Raw genomic sequence first — 20,446 nt, forward strand, 5'->3', positions numbered from 1 at the left:
AGGACTTCATCTTTGGGGTATCTTATAGAGATGCTTTGACTTTCCTGATTGCTTCCTTCTCTTACTGTCCTGAGCAAAAGACATTCTAGGGATTGTGCCCTCAGATGGATATTTCTGTAATTGTGGATTATGCAAATCTCTTGAGTATGGTTTTAAGCATTTGTTTTTATTTGCACTAATATAAGGAGTGTAGAATTTTTGAAGTGATACTTTCACTCTCTAATCAGAATTCCTTCATTAGTGGATTTTTATTTAGTATACAATTTCTTTTCCAAGGCAGAAGAGATAAATGCAGTGTGTTTTATTTATTTATGATCTTTTACATCTTTGCCTCACAAATGTGGGGAAGCAGACCGTGCCACCAGAGAGAAGAACTAGTAAGATTGAAGCAGGCTCAAAAACCCCAGTAAATCTCATAATTGAGAATGGCAGGCCCTGAAACCATCTCCCAGTCAGGCTCTACCGGTCCTGGAACATGCTACCATGACACCCCATTGAGAGGATCATGACAACCAGTTACATACAATACCTGAAATCCTTCCCCCATGCAAATAAAGCATGCCTAACATCTTAGACTGAAACAACGGAAAGCATCTATACTAGGCTTTACCCCCAATTGTATATAAGGTCCCTGTCCACAGGGAATAGCATGCAGGAGTAATTTCACCCAGAATCTTCTAAGGGTGGCTATTTTATTGAGGTGTAATATTCTAGTTTTCTGCAGGCAGGGCATTCAGTCTTGCAGTAGTTGTTTGTCATGACTACTTGCCCCAGCTATGGCTTCTAGACTTCTGCCATAGCTTGACACTGCTTTCACTAGTACTGGGGCTGCAATGGTAATGGAAGAGATCTGGCTGCCTACCCTGCCCAGGCTTCCCCTTTGAGAGCTTTAACACTTTGGCAGTTCCGGCCAGACAAGAATCTTGTCGAACCTTTCGTTCTGGACTGGCTACAGATCCTCGATTGTGTCCTGTGTCCCCTCAGCTGCTGACCGATTGTGCTACGGCATCCTGGCAGTGAGACAGACACTCAGATATTGCACATGCATCTTTTGCCAGCTGAGAGAAATGAAAGTTTTCCTTATATGATACATTCAATCAACTCAGAAACATGAAATGGCATGCTATATCTATCAGATTTAATAACCCTTAGTCAAACATTTAAGAGAGGTTTACATTAACATAGTCTTTGTTTGTTACCATGAAACGAATTACTCTGAAAGTTAGTAGCTTGAACCTTTGTTTTTCTGCCTAGTCAGATATCTAGTCATATAGATATTTGATTTGTTCCTATATTTCAGGATCTCTCACCAATCTCAATTAAATGGTTAGACATCACTCACATCACATCAAAGTTCTGTTGCCCAGGAAATCACTGTCCTAGCCATTCGCATGGCTATTGTAAGGTTACTTAAGAGCTAAATTGAAGAACCTCATTTACTGCCAGATGGGCCCCTTAATGAAGTTCAACAAGGTTTTATAGTGCACTGAGAATGGGGAAACTATGTAGCAGTCTCATCTAATAGGATCTAGTTAGAGGAGTGGTTGTCACCAACTTCACTCTGTTGTATTTTGTTGCACATTTTCTTAGGAAGATGACAAAGACGCTCTAAGCATACTAGGAAGAAAAGCAAAAGACCAAAGAAACTGAAAAAGGGTAGGTAGGAAAGGGAAGTTAAGTGATATGGGAAGTGAAAGTGATTGAAGCCTTTTTGCCGATTAGCATTAAGAACTGAAGCACAGATAACATTTGCTGTGGAAGTTGCTAACACAGGATTGAAAGATAAATAAATATCTACTTATATTGAAATAGTAGAGCCTTCTCTAGGCTCTGAGAATTCATTCTAAACTCTACTTCCTTTCTTTTTTTATCTTTATTAACTTGAGTATTTCTTATTTACATTTCAATTGTTATTCCCTTTCCCAGTTTCCAAGCCAACATCCCTTTAACCCCTTCCCCTCCACTTCTATTTGGGTGTTCCCCTCCCCATCCTCCCCCCATTGCCGCCCTCCCCCCAACAATCACTTTCACTGGGGGTTCAGTCTTGGCAGGACCAAGGGCTTCTCCTTCCACTGGTGCTCTTACTAGGATATTCATTGCTACCTACGAGGTCAGAGTCCAGGGTCAGTCATGTATAGTCTTTGGGTGGTGGCTTAGTCCCTGGAAACTCTGGTTGGTTGGCATTGTTGTTCATATGGGGTCTCAAGCCCCTTCAAGCTCTTCCAGTCCTTTCTCTGATTCCTCCAACTGGGGTCCCGTTCTCAGTTCAGTGGTTTGCTGCTGGCATTCGCCTATGTATTTGCTGTATTCTGGCTGTGTCTCTCAGGAGAGATCTACATCCAGTTCCTGTCGGCCTGCACTTCTTAATAAATCTTTTAGTTTCCCTATGTAAGTAAAAACATGAGTTTTCCCTTTTCTTTCTTTCTTCCTCTCTTTCTTTCTTCCTTTCTTTTTTTTTTTTTTTTGGTTCTTTATTGCCTGAATTAACATGTTTCCCAGTTCAATCTAAATATTTGCAAATGTAATATAATGCTTTTTAATGGCTGAATAATACCCACTGTGTACATAAATAAGTGCACCACATTTCTTTATTCATTTATCCATCAATGAATACATCGGGAAATCTAATATCTGGATAGCTGTGAAGAATGCAATGAAAAAATCAATGAATTTAGGTATCTCTAACATAGTGATTTTAAATCCTTTGGGTTTATATTACAAGTAATATGATTACTAGAGCATATGGTAAGTATACTTCTAACTCTTGGCACGCATCATTATATAATATAGCTTTTAAAGGGTACTGTCTTGTGTAATGGCTGAAACTAAATGTGAATTCTCAGTTGGGATGTGTGAGCACTTCCATTTCTCGACATCTGCACCATGCAAAGATATTTTGACTTTCTAATAACAGTAATTCTATCCATGATGAGATTATATCTTATGGTTTCAATTTGTATCACTAGGATGATTATCAATTACCAACATGGATGCTGGGTTCTATGGAAGAGCGGAAGTGTCTCTCCAGCTCCAATTTACTTTTTACATTGTTAATCTCAGTTTTATATAAATATAAATACCGTCTTCTTTTTATTCACCAAAGTGACTTCTCGCTGTTTTCTTTCCAATGTGGTTCTAACTGCTTACTGAAGGATAATTTTAGATGACTGCATTAAGTTTTGGCCATTTAGTCCTACCATCTGCTTTCTCTTTGTATTGGCATCCATTGGCTGTATTTTTGCATTCTATTAGAAATATCCTTCATTGTTGTCATGAGGAGTGATTGTCTTTGTAAAACCTAAATATCTCTGGCAGTTTTATTGGCTTTCCTTGGCAGGAATTAAAACTGTGGTATTCTGAAAGAGTGTGTGGAGGAGGCAAAGGTAAAATTTCAGATCTCCAACTTAAGTTCCGTTAACACCCAGAGGAGAGAAGGTTCCTTTTCAATATTGAATATTAGTGAGGGCATTCCGTTCTGTTTCACCACTGATCATTAGCACATATTACTCTGGTAAAAAGAGTAGATTAGCCTTATTTCCCCTCCCGGTGTGCCTTTATACTACTGCAGAGAGGAGCAGAAAGTGGACAGTGGTGACTGTCCACTAAGCCTTCCCTTGCACTATTGCAAAGAAAATGGGAGTATTATCTTTACTGTTGGGTAAATGTGAAACCCCAAACTCTTGAGGTGGTAATCCTTAACACTAACCCTTTCTCATGGCATCAGAAGGAATATAGGGTGATTTGATTTATGCCTAGTTGGATGTGAACACTCAAATTCCCTCAGTTTTAATCCTTGATGCCAGGAAAGATACCAGGGCAGCTGATCAGCCTTAGCAGGAATGACAACCGTGGCTTCCTGCTTAGTTTGCTCTGGCATTCCTCTTGCAAAAATTTGGAGGACATCTTTACTTACAAAAGTAAGGCAAGAATGGGAAGTCAAGATGTCCTAATTAACCTTTACAGATATTTTGATTTTTTTTGATGGTTTCTGAAAATTCTAATCCTCTTCAAGCCTTGCATACATGCAACAAATATCAGACTAAGAGAATTAGCTACCATGTCTTTTTGGAGTCCAAATCTTAGTTAATCTGTCTTCTTCTCTATATCTTTCAGTCTTCTTGCTTATATTTTATAAATAATGGCCATGTTTTTCAGTTATATTCCATAGGACTATGTCTACACTTTCTGTCTGGCAGAAGTATTTCTTCGAAATCCACTTTTCTTTAAAACATCCTTCTTGTAACAAGAAAATGACTGAATTCATGCATGGTATTGCATATATTGTACAGAATAAGGGCCTGGAGACAAAGGACTGATCCATACAAGGGTAAAAATGCTGTGATGGTTTTCCTGACATAATGTAATGAAGCAACAAAAATCAAAATTTATAAAATTAACCCAAGCTACTGTGACTCCAAATGAAAAGGTTGCCTCATGCTTTTCCTCCAGACCCTGTACCCTTCCTGAATTCTGTCAGGAACATTCAAATTCATTATCAACAGCAGCTTGTTACTCAGTGATATCTGGGCGTGGCTTATTTGTTCTGCATTGATTGTATCTGTGCCGTGAGCTGTTGTTCACGCTGCTCCTGAATTTTTCAACCAAGAAAAATAAAATGCTTTCTTTGAATGCTGTGAAAATGGGAAGATATGAACCAAAGTATCTTGTACAGATGCAAAATAAAAGTTAATGGAGAACAAAACCATCAGTCTATTCTAAATCTGCTCGGCATTTCTAAGTGGTTGTCATGGGGCTGTTTTGAATCATCTGTTTCTGGTGTGTGGTGCTACGTTCCACAATTCAGTAAAAGGACATGCCTTCAATGACATAAAAAGTATCTTAAAACATATTTGCTCAGGTAAAGATAGACTCACTACAACAAAGAACAGATTTCAAACGCAACAATCAAAGCTGAGACTTAAATTTTCTGTACTGAAATATGAAGTAGAGAAAGAACTTTTAAAGAAGAAAGAATAATAATTCATTAACATTTAACTTCGCATTCAAAGAAAGGTGGAACTTTCCCTTCCTGACACAGAATGTCACCCACTAATTAAAATGGACTACATTGGCATTTTTAAGTATTTCTTTTCCTATTGCAATTTAGCTTTAGGTAAGAGTTTGGCGAACCCAAAATACATGGCCACAGTTTTCAAGGATCGGTTCAATAAATGTCATTCGTCTCTCAACATGATGAACAAGAACTTTTAGTAAACAAAGTGACTTGCAACATTTAGTTTTGCAGTGAAAAACTGGGAAAGAGGGGGTCTGAGCCATATAGACATAAGGCCAGTACTAATGACCCAGAGACCAAAGCCAAATCCTTCCAAAAGAGAAAGCTAAAGCTCAGAATAAATTTGAAAATGGGTCATGGGTAATGTCTAGAAAGTTTCTCAACAATGCTTTTCATTGATAATCTTATGTGACTCTAATCGCAAAACTAAACTAAAGCACAGAACTTTTTGTTTAATTAGTCCCTTGAGTGATACTGTATAGTTTTCAAAACCACAGCTATAAGAAGAGGAAACCCATTTGGTGTTTATATTACTATATTGCTCAACTTTAGTCTATTACTAAACACTAAATTTTGAAAAATTTCATGTTTTAGTGTCTTCACAAAACAAACAACAAAAAACCCAAGAACTTGAGCTTGAACCAATCATATAACAAATACACTCTGAATCCTTCTTTCCTTGGTAGTAAATTAAAATAAAAGTGATCAAACAAAAAAAAAGCAAACCAAACAAACAGAAAATTCTACTTGGAGTAGTTCTCAGGACACATAGAACACAAAGAATAAATTAAAACCTTATTTCAAAAGGTACATTCACACCAAAATAATGAAACATAATATAGCAAAACTCCAAATGACTGTAACCTCCTCTGATGAATATTATGTGCTCATTGTTTAAGCTGAAAGACAATTTGGTGGTCTTTATTTGGAAATTAAAAAAGCTTTGTGTGTCAACATAATACTGACAAGGAAATGATTGTGGAGGTTTGTATAGTGTCTGTTTTCATATGATGTTGGGTTATAGTGGCCCAAGAGACACTAGCTAAGATTTGAATGATGGGATTCATGTGCTGGTTGTTAACACAGAGTTGTTCCAGAATGCCAGACACTTCCGCAGCTTGCATGTGTTATTACTGATCTATTAGAGCATCTCCTGGGCATGCAGAAGGAACCAGGCCAACAGTTCTTTCAGCTCTGGCTAATTGCTGTAGGCCAGCCTCTGGTACATATGCTAACACCTAACTATTACAACAAGGTATGTGTGTCAAAACACTGGGAATGAGACGCAAACAGCAGCTCAGGTCTTTCCAATAGATTCTCACTTGCCCTTCTATTTCCTCATTACCTTATGTCTAACTTTTCTTCTCCTGGTAGTGAAACCAATGGCAACTTTAGTCTTAACACTAAGCACAGGGGCAGTATCACAGCATAAACTTCTTAACCAGTTCCCATGGTCATCTATGGCATTATCCCAACAGTGTTTTCTAATCTTAGGAGGTTCCACTTCTCTAATTGGATAAGAACTGATATGCTATGATGAAATAGAGCTATCAAAAGAAAGACATTAGGTCAAGAAAGCAATGAATCTAACCACTTAAGGAAGTTTTGAGTTGTTATCCCAGGATGAGAGCTGTGGAAGGCAAAAAGTAACCAGATCATGTGAAACATAATGGCCTGAGTTTCAGGAAAAAGAATGAAGGCAAAAGGATTCCATAGAGTAGGAGGCATGACCAGGAGAGAAGATAAGAACTAGGATCTATAAAAATATAAAAGAATGAGGGATTAGAAAATCCAACTGACACAAACTTTCACATAAGCCACAATAGTCACGTATTAAATTACCATCTCTAAATTAGACTAGGAAGTGATGACATCCTAGAGGTAAAATGGAATAAAGTTTATGTAATATAGAACGGGGAAATGGCAGATAACATCGGAAACATGAAAAGATAAAACATGTAACTTCCTTAAAAAGATACAACAAAAAAATGAACTCTAGACAGTACCAAGAAAACATTAGATAGAATATGTAAAGGAATTTGTAGTGGACTTTCTTTTCTACAATTTGAAGCAATGAAGAGATGAGAATAGAGCTGAACTTTTCCTGTACATGTCAAAGGGATTCAAGGAAGGAGCAAAACAGTATCACTCAACACGGTTGTCAAATATATTTACAAAAGTACACCCAGTTTATTGACTCTTGTTCAGTCTTTCAAATCACCCTATGTAATGACTAGGTCATAAATACAGCACAAACCAAAATGCATGGGGAATTAAAGTTGTGGAAATTAACCAAATCCCTCCCCATACCAAAAGATGCAGAACTAATACCATTTTATGGTCTTCATGAGCTATAGTCATTTTATTAAAAAACGAACACGGTTCAGGAGCAGTGGCACAGTCTTCAGCCCCAGCACTAGGTGGGCAGAGGTAGTCAATCTCTGTGAGTTTGAGGACAACCAGGTCTATAGAGTAAGTTCCAGGATGACCAGAGCTACAAAGAAAAACCCTGCCTCAAAAAAAAAATTACAGTAAAATACAGAATGATTTGGGGGACAGAGATAAGACTCAGCAGTTGAGAGCACTTAATGTTCATGCAGAGAAGACAAGTTCTGTTCCCAGAGCCCACATCAGGTAGCACACAGCCACCTGAAACTCCTTTCCAGAAAATCTGATGTCCTCTTCTAGCTTTTGTAAGCACTGAACACACAGGATATGGTGCATATAAACTCACACAAGCCCAGAAATACACAATTATTTTAAAATAACATTTAAGTTAAAATTTTAAAATACATTTTAAAAATACAGATGATATTTTGCTGAAGTTTACCAAATTGCCATATTTAATTATACTCTGTAAATTCATATTCGAGAAAACATTCTTCTATACTCTGGTATAGTTATCTGTTTTGTCTGGATGTCTTTCTGGTTGAACCCATGTTATTCTAGTTCAGCTGAATTGGTTACTTTCAGATGTTTGTAGCTATTATCCTGGGCCAACATTTCATAACGTTCTTAGGTCATTCAGTCTATTAAAGTCTAAACAATAAAAAGCTATTTAGCATTGGTTTCCTGAGATACTTGGGTTTTTAGATTTCATTGAAGGTGACTCAGAAAACCTTATGAAACAAGTCGTACCACACTTCTCCAAATTCATGCAGAAACCCTGAACCTAGAGTGATTATGTCTGAAAAAAATATATATATATTTGAGATTCACTACACGTGCCTAGTGTTTTTTCATGCTCTTCCCAAGAATAGAATATTTTCAAATACCCCTTTGCTTTCTCTTTCTCTTCCTCTACTCCTTTCCCATAATTTTTATGGATTAGACTCTGGAACCTTTATCTGTATCCCTAGATGCTCGTCAGTAGTCTGACTGTAGTAAGGTGTGGTAGGATAGGAAGAATGTACGGAATCCAGTTGCCATGGTGGCAAGTGTTTCCAAGCAGAAATGGACCCACAGGGTTATCTTCATGTAAACTCAGTAAATGCTGTGAGTGCCATCTGCTTTGAGATACAAGCACAGTCTAAGCTCTGTCATATCATGTACAGATAATTCCCAGTTCGATCTTGCTTTTCCTGTTTGCCTTCCACTTCTTCATGAAAGATATCCAAAAACTGATCTTCACTGCAAAACAACACTGAACTCAAGCAGAAGATTGTTTTGGTGAAGCATGCCAAACGGATAAAGAACTAATTAGTATATTTCAGTTCAGGCCTTGGGACATTTTGTTCAAATACTTTCATTTTTATTCATAATTTAAAATGTACCTCTCTTTTATTTTGAAACACATGCTTCCTTTGGAGCAAACTCTGAATAAATTATATCTAAAGGATATAATTATAAAGGAATAAATTATATCTAAATGACAAATGTATTCACCATGAATTGCTGGTAAGTGTTTTACTCTCCTGACATTATAAAATCTGTCAAATATAATTCAGAAAGACGGCAAGTTTTAAACACAGATATGATGACTTTAACCTGGGTTGAACTCAAAAGTACCTTACTCTTCCTCCCTTGCCTGATAGCTTTTGTGATATAAATCAAGGCACAGCACTTATAAAATACACCCGGCTCACTTGCCTGTGCTCTGTCACAACCTTGGAGGGTATTTCAGGCATTTACCAGATTCAACAAGAGGCTGAGATGCTGAGGATGGCACAATCAAAATGTGACACATGCCTTCAGAGTCCAAAATCTGATGAAAGATCCTATCATTGAGAGAGAGAGAGAGAGAGAGAGAGAGAGAGAGAACCACGGATAAGTGTAGACTTCATTCCTATCAAGGAAACTTCATGCTGTGCCTTAACAAAATGCCTAACAGTGGAGCAGAGAACCAGTGGATGTAGTTACAACTACTCCTGATGCTAAGACTCTAGGAATATTGGTGGGGCGTGGGGGAGTACTGATTGTAAAAATCAGAGAGGACCAAGGATTTCTCATGTGTGTTTGTGAGAATATATATCCTTGCAATTGCAGAAGCCACACCCATCATGTTTCATCCACATGGCTCAACAAGGACAACAGAAATAACATGCATGGGGGAAAGACCAAGAGGCCTCAAGTCAACACAAAAGTACTATAGGCAACTAAAGAATGGGAAGGGTGAGAGAAATAATCTTCCCTGGAAAAGAACACACCGTTCGGTCATTCACTACCAAATGGTCAGCCCTGAGAACATGCATACAAGTGACAATATACAAACTGAACAGGCTATATATTAGGAATATACATACGTGTGTGTGTGTGTGTGTGTGTGTGTGTGTGTGTGTGTGTGTGTGTGCATAAAATGACAATGGGAGAAAAAAAGGCCAGGAATTTAAAAGAGAGTGAGGTGGGGCTTGTGGGAGGGTTTAGAGGGGAGAAAATAAAAAACAAAATAATTATATTAATCTCAAAAAAGAAAAGTAAAGTCACTTGTCTTTAAATTTTGATCACGCTACTGGAAAAAATTAAAAACCATGTAACACTAATTATTGATCTCTGTGAGAGTGGAGAATGTATTTAAGCTCATTATAAAGTCAAGGTGGGTTTAGTTTATACCTACAGCATGAATAGCAAAGTTGAATTCATTTTCATCCATCCTGTCTCCCCAACCAAAAAATCTTTCTCCCATCTTGCATTTGTTGGACATTCTACCAAGGATAGGTTCTGCTGTGAGAAATGCATTTGGCCATGTTTTCTATACCACCAACATCAATGAAGAAATGTTGATGGGTTTTAAATAGCTGCTTTCCCTGTAAAGAGGAGAAAAAATGTCAACAGGTTGTAGTTAAAATCTGTCATGTAAAGGGCATATTTTAGGGGCTTCTTGGTGGAACTTCCTCCTCATAAAGCTATTATGAGGACAATGAAGGGTGGAAAATAAATAGAATATTGCACTGCATGTGGTATGGTCTCAATAAATTCTGACTTACTAGGAAGACCTCCAAATCTACTACTCAACGTAGTAGACAGGAAATTGGTTACACAAGCAGAAAATATCTTTTCTTATAAAAAATAAAACAAAAGAAAATGCCACTTAACACTTCTCTCTCATACTTCAACGCTGAACAGTTTAAATCTACATTTCTGATGCTCTGAACATGTTTACTGATATAAATTATGCATTAAACAGCTAAATCTATCTCATGTTAAATTTACTTTATCTGGTTACTAAAACTTTCTAATAATTCTATTATTTCTGTAAAAGTATGAGGAGCTAAGAACTGAAAATTGAATTGATCTTACCATGAATGAAGGTTGGTAAAGAGATAGCCCCATCTCACCAAGCAGTAAGAACTTACAGAAACATCTGAAACTCTCAACTGGGGGCCCAGGAGACAGTATCATTTTACCTAGCTAAAATTTCACCCTCCCCACTTACATTAACTCGGGATAGGAACATAACCACTTAGGGAACTTTAAGATACTATTACAGGTAATGAAATAAAACATATATAGTGAGGGGAAAACTTAATGGACTGAATGTTCCCAGGAGTTATATAAACTATATCTACATGTCTGTTGATCACTGTGACTGAAACTGAATCTTCACCCAAGCCCTTGGCCTCTTGTCCTTCCAGTGGACTTTGCTAGCCTGAAGGATATCAACTCCCAGTACTCTCAGAATTAAGAATTTAGGATTGCAGACTGGTACAACCATTCTGGAAATCAGTCTGGAGGTTCCTCAGATAATTGGACATTGAACTGCCTGAGGATCCAGCTATACCTCTCTTAGGCATATACCCAAAAGATGCCCCAACATATAAAAAAGACACATGCTCCACTATGTTCATCATAGCCTTATTTATAATAGCCAGAAGCTGGAAAGAACCCAGATGCCCTTCAACAGAGGAATGGATACAGAAAATGTGGTACATCTACACAATGGAATATTACTCAGCTATCAAAAACAACGAGTTTATGAAATTCATAGGCAAATGGTCGGAACTGGAAAATATCATCCTGAGTGAGGTAACCCAATCACAGAAAAACACACATGGTATGCACTCATTGATAAGTGGCTATTAGCCCAAATGCTTGTTCTAGATGCCTAGGACAATTGAAACTCAAGACGGATGATCAAAATGTGAATGCTTCACTCCTTCTTTACAAGGGGAACAAGAATACCCTTGGCAGGGAATAGAGAGGCAAAGATTAAAACAGAGACTGAAGGAACACCCATTCAGAGCCTGCCCCACATGTGGCCCATGCATATACAGCCATCCAATTAGACAAGATGGATGAAGCAAAGAAGTGCAGGCCGACAGGAGCCGGATGTAGATCTCTCCCGAGCGACACAGCCAGAATACAGCAAACACAGAGGCGAATGCCAGCAGCAAACCACTGAACTGAGAATAGGACCCCCGTTGAAGGAATCAGGGAAAGAACTGGAAGAGCTTGAAGGGGCTCGAGACCCCATATGTACAACAATGCCAAGCAACCAGAGCTTCCAGGGACTAAGCCACTACCTAAAGACTATACATGGACTGACCCTGGACTCTGACCTCATAGGTAGCAATGAATATCCTAGTAAGATCAACAGTTGAAGGGGAAGCCCTGGGTCCTGCTAAGACTGAACCCCCAGTGAACTAGATTGTTGGGGGGAGGGCAGCAAGGGTGGGAGGATGGGGAGGGGAACACCCATAAAGAAGGGGAGGTGGGAGGGGGATGTTTGCCCGGAAACCGGGAAAGGGAATAACACTCAAAATGTATATAAGAAATACTCAAGTTAATTAAAAAAAAAAAGAATTTAGGAGTGTTCCTTTGGTTTTTGGTTTTGTTTATTTTCATTTAAATCATTTTAATTAAAATATAATTAAACCCGCTTCCTCTATTTTGATTCCTCCCTCCCATTCCTAACATATACATGGACTTAAACAACCTATGGAATTTGTCTAGTGTGTGTGATTTCAGCCTGACTTCATTGTCTTGGATAACCAGTTAGGGCCTTCATCTCTGGGAGAGGCTATTTCTCACTCTTGCTTATAAACTGTCTGTAGTTGTTCCTGCACGAGTGGACCATCCTTGGATTTTTCTCCTTCTTTATTAGCATGTCTGCTGGAACTGTCATTATTTGAGTCTTATTAAACAGCTATACTGTTGAATTCTCAACAGTAACTTTCCTGTTGATTCTAGGTGTCATAATCGCAAAGCAGATAGCCAGGTTCTCTAGCTCTGACCATTTTTTTTCTGCCTCCTCTTCTGTGGTATTCCCAGTAGGTTTTCTTCCAGGGTCCATGATCTGGATAGTTAGCTAGACTGCCAGTAGCACGCATGAGTTCCCTCTCACTGAGTATATTCTAAATCTAACTTCACAGAGGTTGGCTACCATCAGGACATGAGTGCCAGTGCTGTATGTTTAGGGATGCCTTGACATGGTGATCCAAGTTACAGTTTACAGGTGTCACAACTGGATAAGGCTACTGACTCCCTCCCTCCCTTGGCAAGTTGCATAGTACTTTCTGGTACTAAGGAAACTCATCCACGGGAAGAAGTACATCAGGTTACATGCAGTTAGTATCATCTGGATCCCATAACCTAAGGGTGGTCCCTTCTGAGACTTCAACCTCTGGGATGCATCCTCCCAACCCAACAGTTGCCTACATTATTTTGGGAGTCACCTGAACTATCGGACAATAGTTCAATATCTTGAAAGAAGGTTTTCAAATATCTTGAAAGAAGGTTTCTCGTGCCTGCCACTGGGGATTTTGTTAGATACTTTGTCAGAAATGCAATAGTCCTGTTAACGGCATCTAAGTATATCAATCTGCTACCAAACATTTGTCTTTTCATAAGCATTCACAATGGAAGATGAATGGCAGTTGTTTATAGCCATTCAACAGCAGGAGTTATTTTTTTCCAAGTTTTACTCACCTTTAGGTACCTTTTCTGACAAGCTTTACAATTCCACCCAAGTAAATATTTTATAGTGTAGCAGGGCTTCATAAATACTTTTATTACTCTAACCCTTTCAGATAAATTTAAGTAAACATTCTTATGCTGGGCCTATAGAAATAATCAAGACTGACCTCAGGTTGCGTATTTTTATACACTGTCAACTTGAGTGCACGGCCTTCACGATGGTATTTCCCCCAGCCATAGGTATTACATTTGCTTCATTATAGAGGTTTAATTTATTATAGAAAAGCTGATATTAACCCGCACGTAAAATCTCGAGTGAAGTGGTGCTCCAAATGATGTCTGTTAAAAATCTGAATGTTAAAACAGTTTCAAACGTTTTAAGAACCTCATTGTAACAAGCAGATTTGCTGCTAAATCACAAGAATAATTAAGAGACTACTAGTGACTTACAAAAGATATAGTGAAACAATAGTAAAAGTTGCTAAAAGTTCTACTTTTTTCTGTAAGGTGAAAACCAGCACAATAGGATTACTCTAATGTGTATTCTTTGCTCACTCCACAAAACTCGGAGAGCATGTAGCATGTCTCCAACTGTTCTTAGTTCATGATAGCTACTTTTTAGCAACTTGTCTAAACGTTGAGCACACTAAGAGTCAAATGGTTCTGAAAAGTCATTCTGCCACCTTGCGTTGATTCCGTATTGTCAGGGCAGCTTTGTGCTTCTGGGAAAATCACCAGAAATTTTCTGCCAACAGGAAAACCGTAACTCTGAATCAGAATTCTAGAATCATCCTGGGCTCGTTCCCCCTTCCCCCCCATTCTGTATTATTATTTCCAAGTTTTCACGAGCCAATCACAGATACTTGTAGCTCAATTGATCCTTATGCCAGAGTAAGGATTCGTTTCTCAGTGTTTTTATGAAGATTTTGAAAGACAAACAACAAAACTTTAATTGAAACCATATGTGACTCTGTAAAAAAAAAGTTTTCTTACATATTCTTAATCGAATGACTAATTGATACATGAAAGCATACATACTGTATTTTGCCACATTTTAATAAAATAAAAACAAAGGAAAAGCAAGATAATATTTTTAAATCTTTTGTGTAACTGGTGAAAAACCAGTGTGTGTGTGTGTGTGTGTGTGTGTGTGTGTGTGTGTGTGTTGAACTCAGAAAATTAGGAAAAGCAAAACTCCAAACTTCCCTAAAATAGAAGAAAAAGTAAAATAACCCAATAATAACAATAGATTGCCACGAACCTAGTTGACCATCACCACCTAGCACCACAATCCTACTGCACTTGTGAGAACACAATATGTACCCCCAAGGTTGACTCGGGGCATCTTCACAACAGTTGACCTCACTTTCTTTAGTCACATCTTTCCTTGATATTCGGGCTGCTGGACTTTTTGTATCATTCTGTTCCCTACTACTGAATCTTGAAGGTCGTGGAAGAAATACATCAGAAATGTATAGATATGGCAGTTGGGGTGGTAAGGAGAAGGTGGTTATTGTACTAGTCAGACTCTTAAAGGGCCCACTCCCTCTGCTTCCACAAGGACTTTTAACTTACCACAAAGCAACTGATTTTGTGACTACATCCTTCTGAGGAAATGGCCAATGTGAACGGTGTGCTACTGCCATCTTGTGTCCAAGAAGAGCCCCTCTGTTCCTGTGGAGTGCTAGTTGGAGTGAAAAATTGAGAAAAGTTCTGAAACTAGCCTTCGAGCTTCTGCAGTAGCATTTAGGAGGGAGACCTCCACTTCAGGCTGTGGTCCCCATGAAGAAGCAGTTAAACTCCAGAACACATGACATTCTTGAAGTCACCACTGTGTCCATGATTTAACCTGCTCCCCATGGACTTTTACTCTGAGACGATTCTTTTACAGTTTCAAGCAGAAATTGGAAGTCAGAGAAAGTGACAGACGAAGGCAAGAGAATATCACTAATCATTAGAAACTACATGGAATTTTCAAATTTTAGAGCCATAACATTTTCTCTAAGTTTTAGTGCATTATTCACCCAATAAAGTCAACGCTTCAAAAACTTTCTGCTTGGGGTGCTTAGATTTAGAAAAAAGCTTAAAGCCATAAACACTTTTAAAATGCTTTGATTCGTTACATGAAATCAAAAGTATTTTCGGCATGTTGTTAAATGTCAGGCATGTTGCTGAGGGGATTTCCCTATTGTACATAAATATTCAAAAGGTGACTTTAGTTCTTAGCTATTCTCAAAATCTAAGCAGCGTAAGAACAGTCACGGATATTAGAAAGAGCATCGGAATGTCCCAGCGTTAATCTGCCAACCCAGCATGAACTTTCGGTATCCTCGAAATGCTAAGTACATGAGAGAGAATTCCTCCACTCTGGAGAAATAAACGTGTCCCAAATCTCAGTAGAGAGACAAAGTATTACACTACTCTGTCACTCAGTACTGAGTCCACAAAATTATATCAGCTATAGAAGCAACACCAGATATTATGGAGTGTGTCCAGTCATACCGTGAATTCTGTGCCTGAAGGTTTCTGAGGTAATCTTTTGGCAGAAAAGGGATTTTGAGAACTGGTCTTGGCTTTGCATTTGAGATCACGGACTGTGATAGGTGTTTTCAGGGCAGGCACCGCCCACTGCTAGATACATCTGCCTGGCTGCAAGCTGCTCGTCTTCAGAGGGAGAACTGGGTCTCTATTATCATCACTTCCATTATCTGAATCAATCTATTCTTGCTTTTAGATTTTGATCCTACAGTCAGTCTCCTATTAGACAGGCTTTGCCAACACATCCATACAATGTGATGTTAATATAAAATGGAGCTTCTGATAATACAAAATGAGCGGATTTCCAGGCTAACCGTGACCCATTGATCCTTCCCCTAACAAACACGTCTGAGGTCAGGGCCCTTGTACCTGTGCAAGTCCTTGCCAGTAAGAAGGCTAACAGGCTGAGCCGGCATAGACGTTAGGCTGCATTGTTCTAGGCTTGCCCATCTGATATTCCTGACTCAAAGGAAGAGCTGCAGGAACTGATATAATTTTGGAGAGCCGTACTTCCTTCCACTTCATGGTTCTTGACCAATGAAAACAAAGCAGCACAGCCACCACCAGATTTGCTTAGAAATCATTAAAACAGACTAAGTATATAAAACTTTTCTTGCGGACATTACCAGCACATTACCCCCCAACAAGTCTACCCATCTCTGTGAAGTCAGTAAATCTCCTGCAGCACTCAGATGTCGACAGTGGATTCCATTACTTTTTTTTTTTGATATTTTTTATTTACATTTCAAATGTTATGCCCTTTCCCAATTTCCCGTCCACAAGCCCCCTATCGCATTCCCCTCCTCATTCTTTTATAAGGGTGTTCCCCTCCCCAATCACCCCCTTCCTGCCTCCCTGCCCTGACATTCCCCTATACTGGGCGGTTCCAGCCATGGCAGGACCAAAGGCTTCTCCTCCCATTGGTGCCCAACAAGGTCATCTTCTGCTGTATATGCAGCTGGAGCCATGGGTCTGTCCATGAGTGCTCCTTGGGTAGTGGTTTAGTCCCTGGAAACTCTGGTTGGTTGGTATTGTTGTTCTTATGGGGTTATAAGCCCCTTCAGCTCCTTCAATCCTTTCTCTAACTCCTCCCATTCTCAATTCAGTGGTTTGCTGCTAGCATTCACCTCTGTATTTGTCACGCTCTGGCTGAGCCTCTCAGGAGACGCCATATCAGGCTCCTGTCAGCATGCACGTCTTGGTTTCATCAATATTGTCTGGTTTTGGTGGCTGTATGTGTATGGGCTGGATCCCCAGGTGGGGCAGACTCTGAATGGCCATTCCTTCAATCTGTGATCCAAACTTTGTACCCATATCTCCTACTATGAGTATTTTCCCCCTTTTAACAAAGACTGAAGCATCCACACTTTGGTTGTCCTACTTTCTTGAGCTTCCTGTGGTCTGTGGATTGTATCTTGGATAATTCGAGCTTTGGGGCTAATATCCACTTATCAGTGACTGCATAATTGCACACCCTGTGTTTTGTTCTGTGATTGGATTTCCTCATTCAGGATTCCATTACTTTGGAAGCTTTAAAAATGCAGCCATGGTTTATTATACTGACATTGAAATGCCCCATATTGCTGCATGATCTTCAAGAACAGAATTTAGAAGTGTTAGATATTCCTTTAGAACTTTTAGACCCAAAGTTTCTCTCTCTCTCTCTCTCTCTCTCTCTCTCTCTCTCTCTCTCTCTCTCTCTCTCTCTCTCTCTCTTTTTAACACACACACAAATACTTTCCTATCTATGAATACCATAATGAAATTATGGTAATGAAATATGTAAACATGTAAAATAAAAAGAGGTTTTGAAATCCATAACAGTGGAAACTCTAACTGCTATAAAACAATACTACTGAGGTGGTTGATTCTGACTCCTGAAAATGACCAGAAGCATCAGGTTTTTTTGTTTTGTTTTGTTGCCTATTCATTATCCATATTATATGTTGCCATGGCTGGTCTTGGTTGTCAACTTTGGATAAAATTGAATTTATTAACAGGATAGTTTTGTAGAAAGTTAGACCACCGTGTGGCAGCACAGGTGCTGTTGAAACCTACACTAAGACTAGGAGGAGGCTCAAGGGTCACTGAGGTCATCACTTTCAAAAAATAAATATGGGTTTTGGGAGACTGGGTTGATTTGAATGCATGCACTAGACCCTTGAGCCCTTTGCCTGGTTTGAAAAATGACTGTTGGGCACACTCTAGATTCAAACCCATCAATTTGTCTACTAAGGCCCAGCTTACATAGAAATACGTGTTGGCAGTTCTTACCCTGTGAATTAAATCTCTTCTTGATAAAGTCAGCCTGCCTCCAGCATTCAAAATACTGAGTTTGAAAGGATATACTTTGAGCAGATGACACCTTCCTACTAGACATTTGGAATGCAGAAGAAATGGTTTAAAATCAGAAACCAAACTCCAAAAAAAAATTACAAGTTTATTCTAAACTGTACCCAGATATATTATTTCAAATTTACCAAAACATTATTTGTGTGTTTTCAGCAAGAACAAAAACAATAAACATGTGAATATAAACAGCATTGGAGAGGAGGGGTTAGTCGGGAGGCCTCAACCCTACACAAAAACTGTAGGAGACTAAGAGATGTTAAGAACAGTAAGAAACAGTCTTCCCCAGGAAAGAGCACACCAATTGGTTTTTCAGTGCCAAATTGTCAGCCCTGAAAACGTACACACAAGTAACATGATACAGACTGAATAGACTATACATACGTATAATTAGTGAGAAATAGGCTGTAAATTTGATAAAGAGCAAGCACACAGGTATGAGAGGGTTTAGGGAGAGTAAAGCGAAGGGCAAACGATACAATTATAATCTTAAAAAGCAAGAGAAATAATAAAAAAATTAATCGGAGTGTTTGTTGCCTTCTTTTTTATTGGGTATTTTATGTATCTACATTTCAAATGTTATCCCTTTTCCCGGTTTTCCCCTCTCCCATCCTCACTCCTGCTGCTTCTATAATGGTACTCTCCCTCCCACCCACCCATTCCCACCTCAACACCCTGGCATTCCCCTACACTGGGGAAACGAGACTTCACAGGACCAAGTGCTTTTCCTCCTATTGATGCTGGACAATGCCATCCTCTGCTACATATGCAGATAGAACCATGGGTCCCTCCATGTTACTCTTTGGTTGGTGGTTTAGTCCCTGGGATCTCTGGGTGCTCTGCTTGGTTGATACTATTGTTCTTCCTATAGGATTGCAAACCCATTCAGCTCCTTCAGTTCTCTAACTCCTCTATTAAGCTTCCTGCACTCAGTTTCATGGTTAACTGCAAGGATCCTCATCTGTATCAATAAAGCTCTGGAAAAACCTCTCAGAAGACATCCATATCAGGCTCCTGTCAGCAAGCATTTCTTGGCATCAGCAATAGTGACTGGGTTTGGTGGCTGTGTATGGTATGGATCTCCATGTGGAGCAGTCTCTATATGGCCTTTCCTTCATTCAGTCTCTGATCTACTCTTTGTCCCTGTATTTCCTCCCATGAGGATTTTGTTCCCCCTAATTGAAGTATTTCTTATAGCCTATTTTGCAAACATCTTCTAATGTTTTAGAATATTTTAGTGGGATTCTTAACATTACATGTAAATAAAAGGTATTAAGAATCATAGTAACCTGGAATTGCCCAGGACACTAGTTTCACCTTGGTTACTTGGGAAATCTTTTTTTAATTATAGTTGAGGTCTGAGCTTCAATTCCGATTTGATTACGAACCTAGATTGAGCCATAGTGGTACAATACCGCTTTAAAAAAACAACAAATAGGATTTCGTTTGATTGTATCCACAGGAATGTTGTGTGGTTTGCTGCTGAGCAGAATCTTGGATTATTCTCATTGAAAGCTGGAATATAAAATGACCAAGAAGAGGTCAAACAGAAAGCAGACTCTGCCCTATGGCTTCTAATTGATGGCCCTTTGAAGCTCAATGAGAGAGATCTGAGACAGTATGGCCATCTACTTGGTCATGAAAGAGTCATCTAGGAATAGAAGAGAAGCCATGTTGGACGCAATGCACGAAGCCCAAGCCAATATGGGGGAAGGAAAGACCTGAAAGACTTTCAGATGGGTCTCTGAGGTGTCAAACATCTTTTCAAAGAGATCCATCACAGGATAAAGCCACAAGACTTCTTCCCATCAACAAAAAAACAACTTCATAAGTCAGAGGGCATGAGATGTTACTCATCCACTTGCATTGGTTCTGATTAACTCTTTAACCTTTATTCATACATCAGCTTTTGGTTAGAAATTGTTTACAAAAGTTAATTCCACTCAATGAGCAATGAGATAAATTGGTTTTAAAAAGCTTTCAATCCCTGTCCAGTCACCACCAAAATCATGCATTTTGTGGTTATGGTACTAGTCAGACTCTTAAAGGGCCCATCCCCTCTGCTTCGACAAGGAGACAGTGAAAGGAATCCAAACAATCTGAGATACAAATAATTAGGGATGATGTCATACATGATGTGACACACAGTGCTTCTGTGCCTTTTTTACTCTATGGGGTCCTATGTACACAGGA

The 20,446-nt window shown here is 39.0% G+C and overlaps 1 long non-coding RNA gene across 1 annotated transcript in view; it reads left to right on the forward strand.

Moving 5' to 3' along the window:
* LOC148002492 (uncharacterized) overlaps positions 1–20,237 on the forward strand; it is a 37,333-nt gene extending 17,096 nt beyond the window's left edge. The window contains exon 2 of the long non-coding RNA XR_015633010.1: positions 19,716–20,237. This is a non-coding gene — a long non-coding RNA (uncharacterized LOC148002492). The remainder of the gene's footprint in view (positions 1–19,715) is intronic.
* Positions 20,238–20,446: the final 209 nt, after the last annotated feature.

The sequence above is a fragment of the Rattus norvegicus genome, chromosome 11 (assembly GCF_021556685.1).
Source record: "Rattus norvegicus strain SHRSP/BbbUtx chromosome 11, alternate assembly SHRSP_T2T, whole genome shotgun sequence".
Taxonomy (NCBI): domain Eukaryota; kingdom Metazoa; phylum Chordata; class Mammalia; order Rodentia; family Muridae; genus Rattus; species Rattus norvegicus.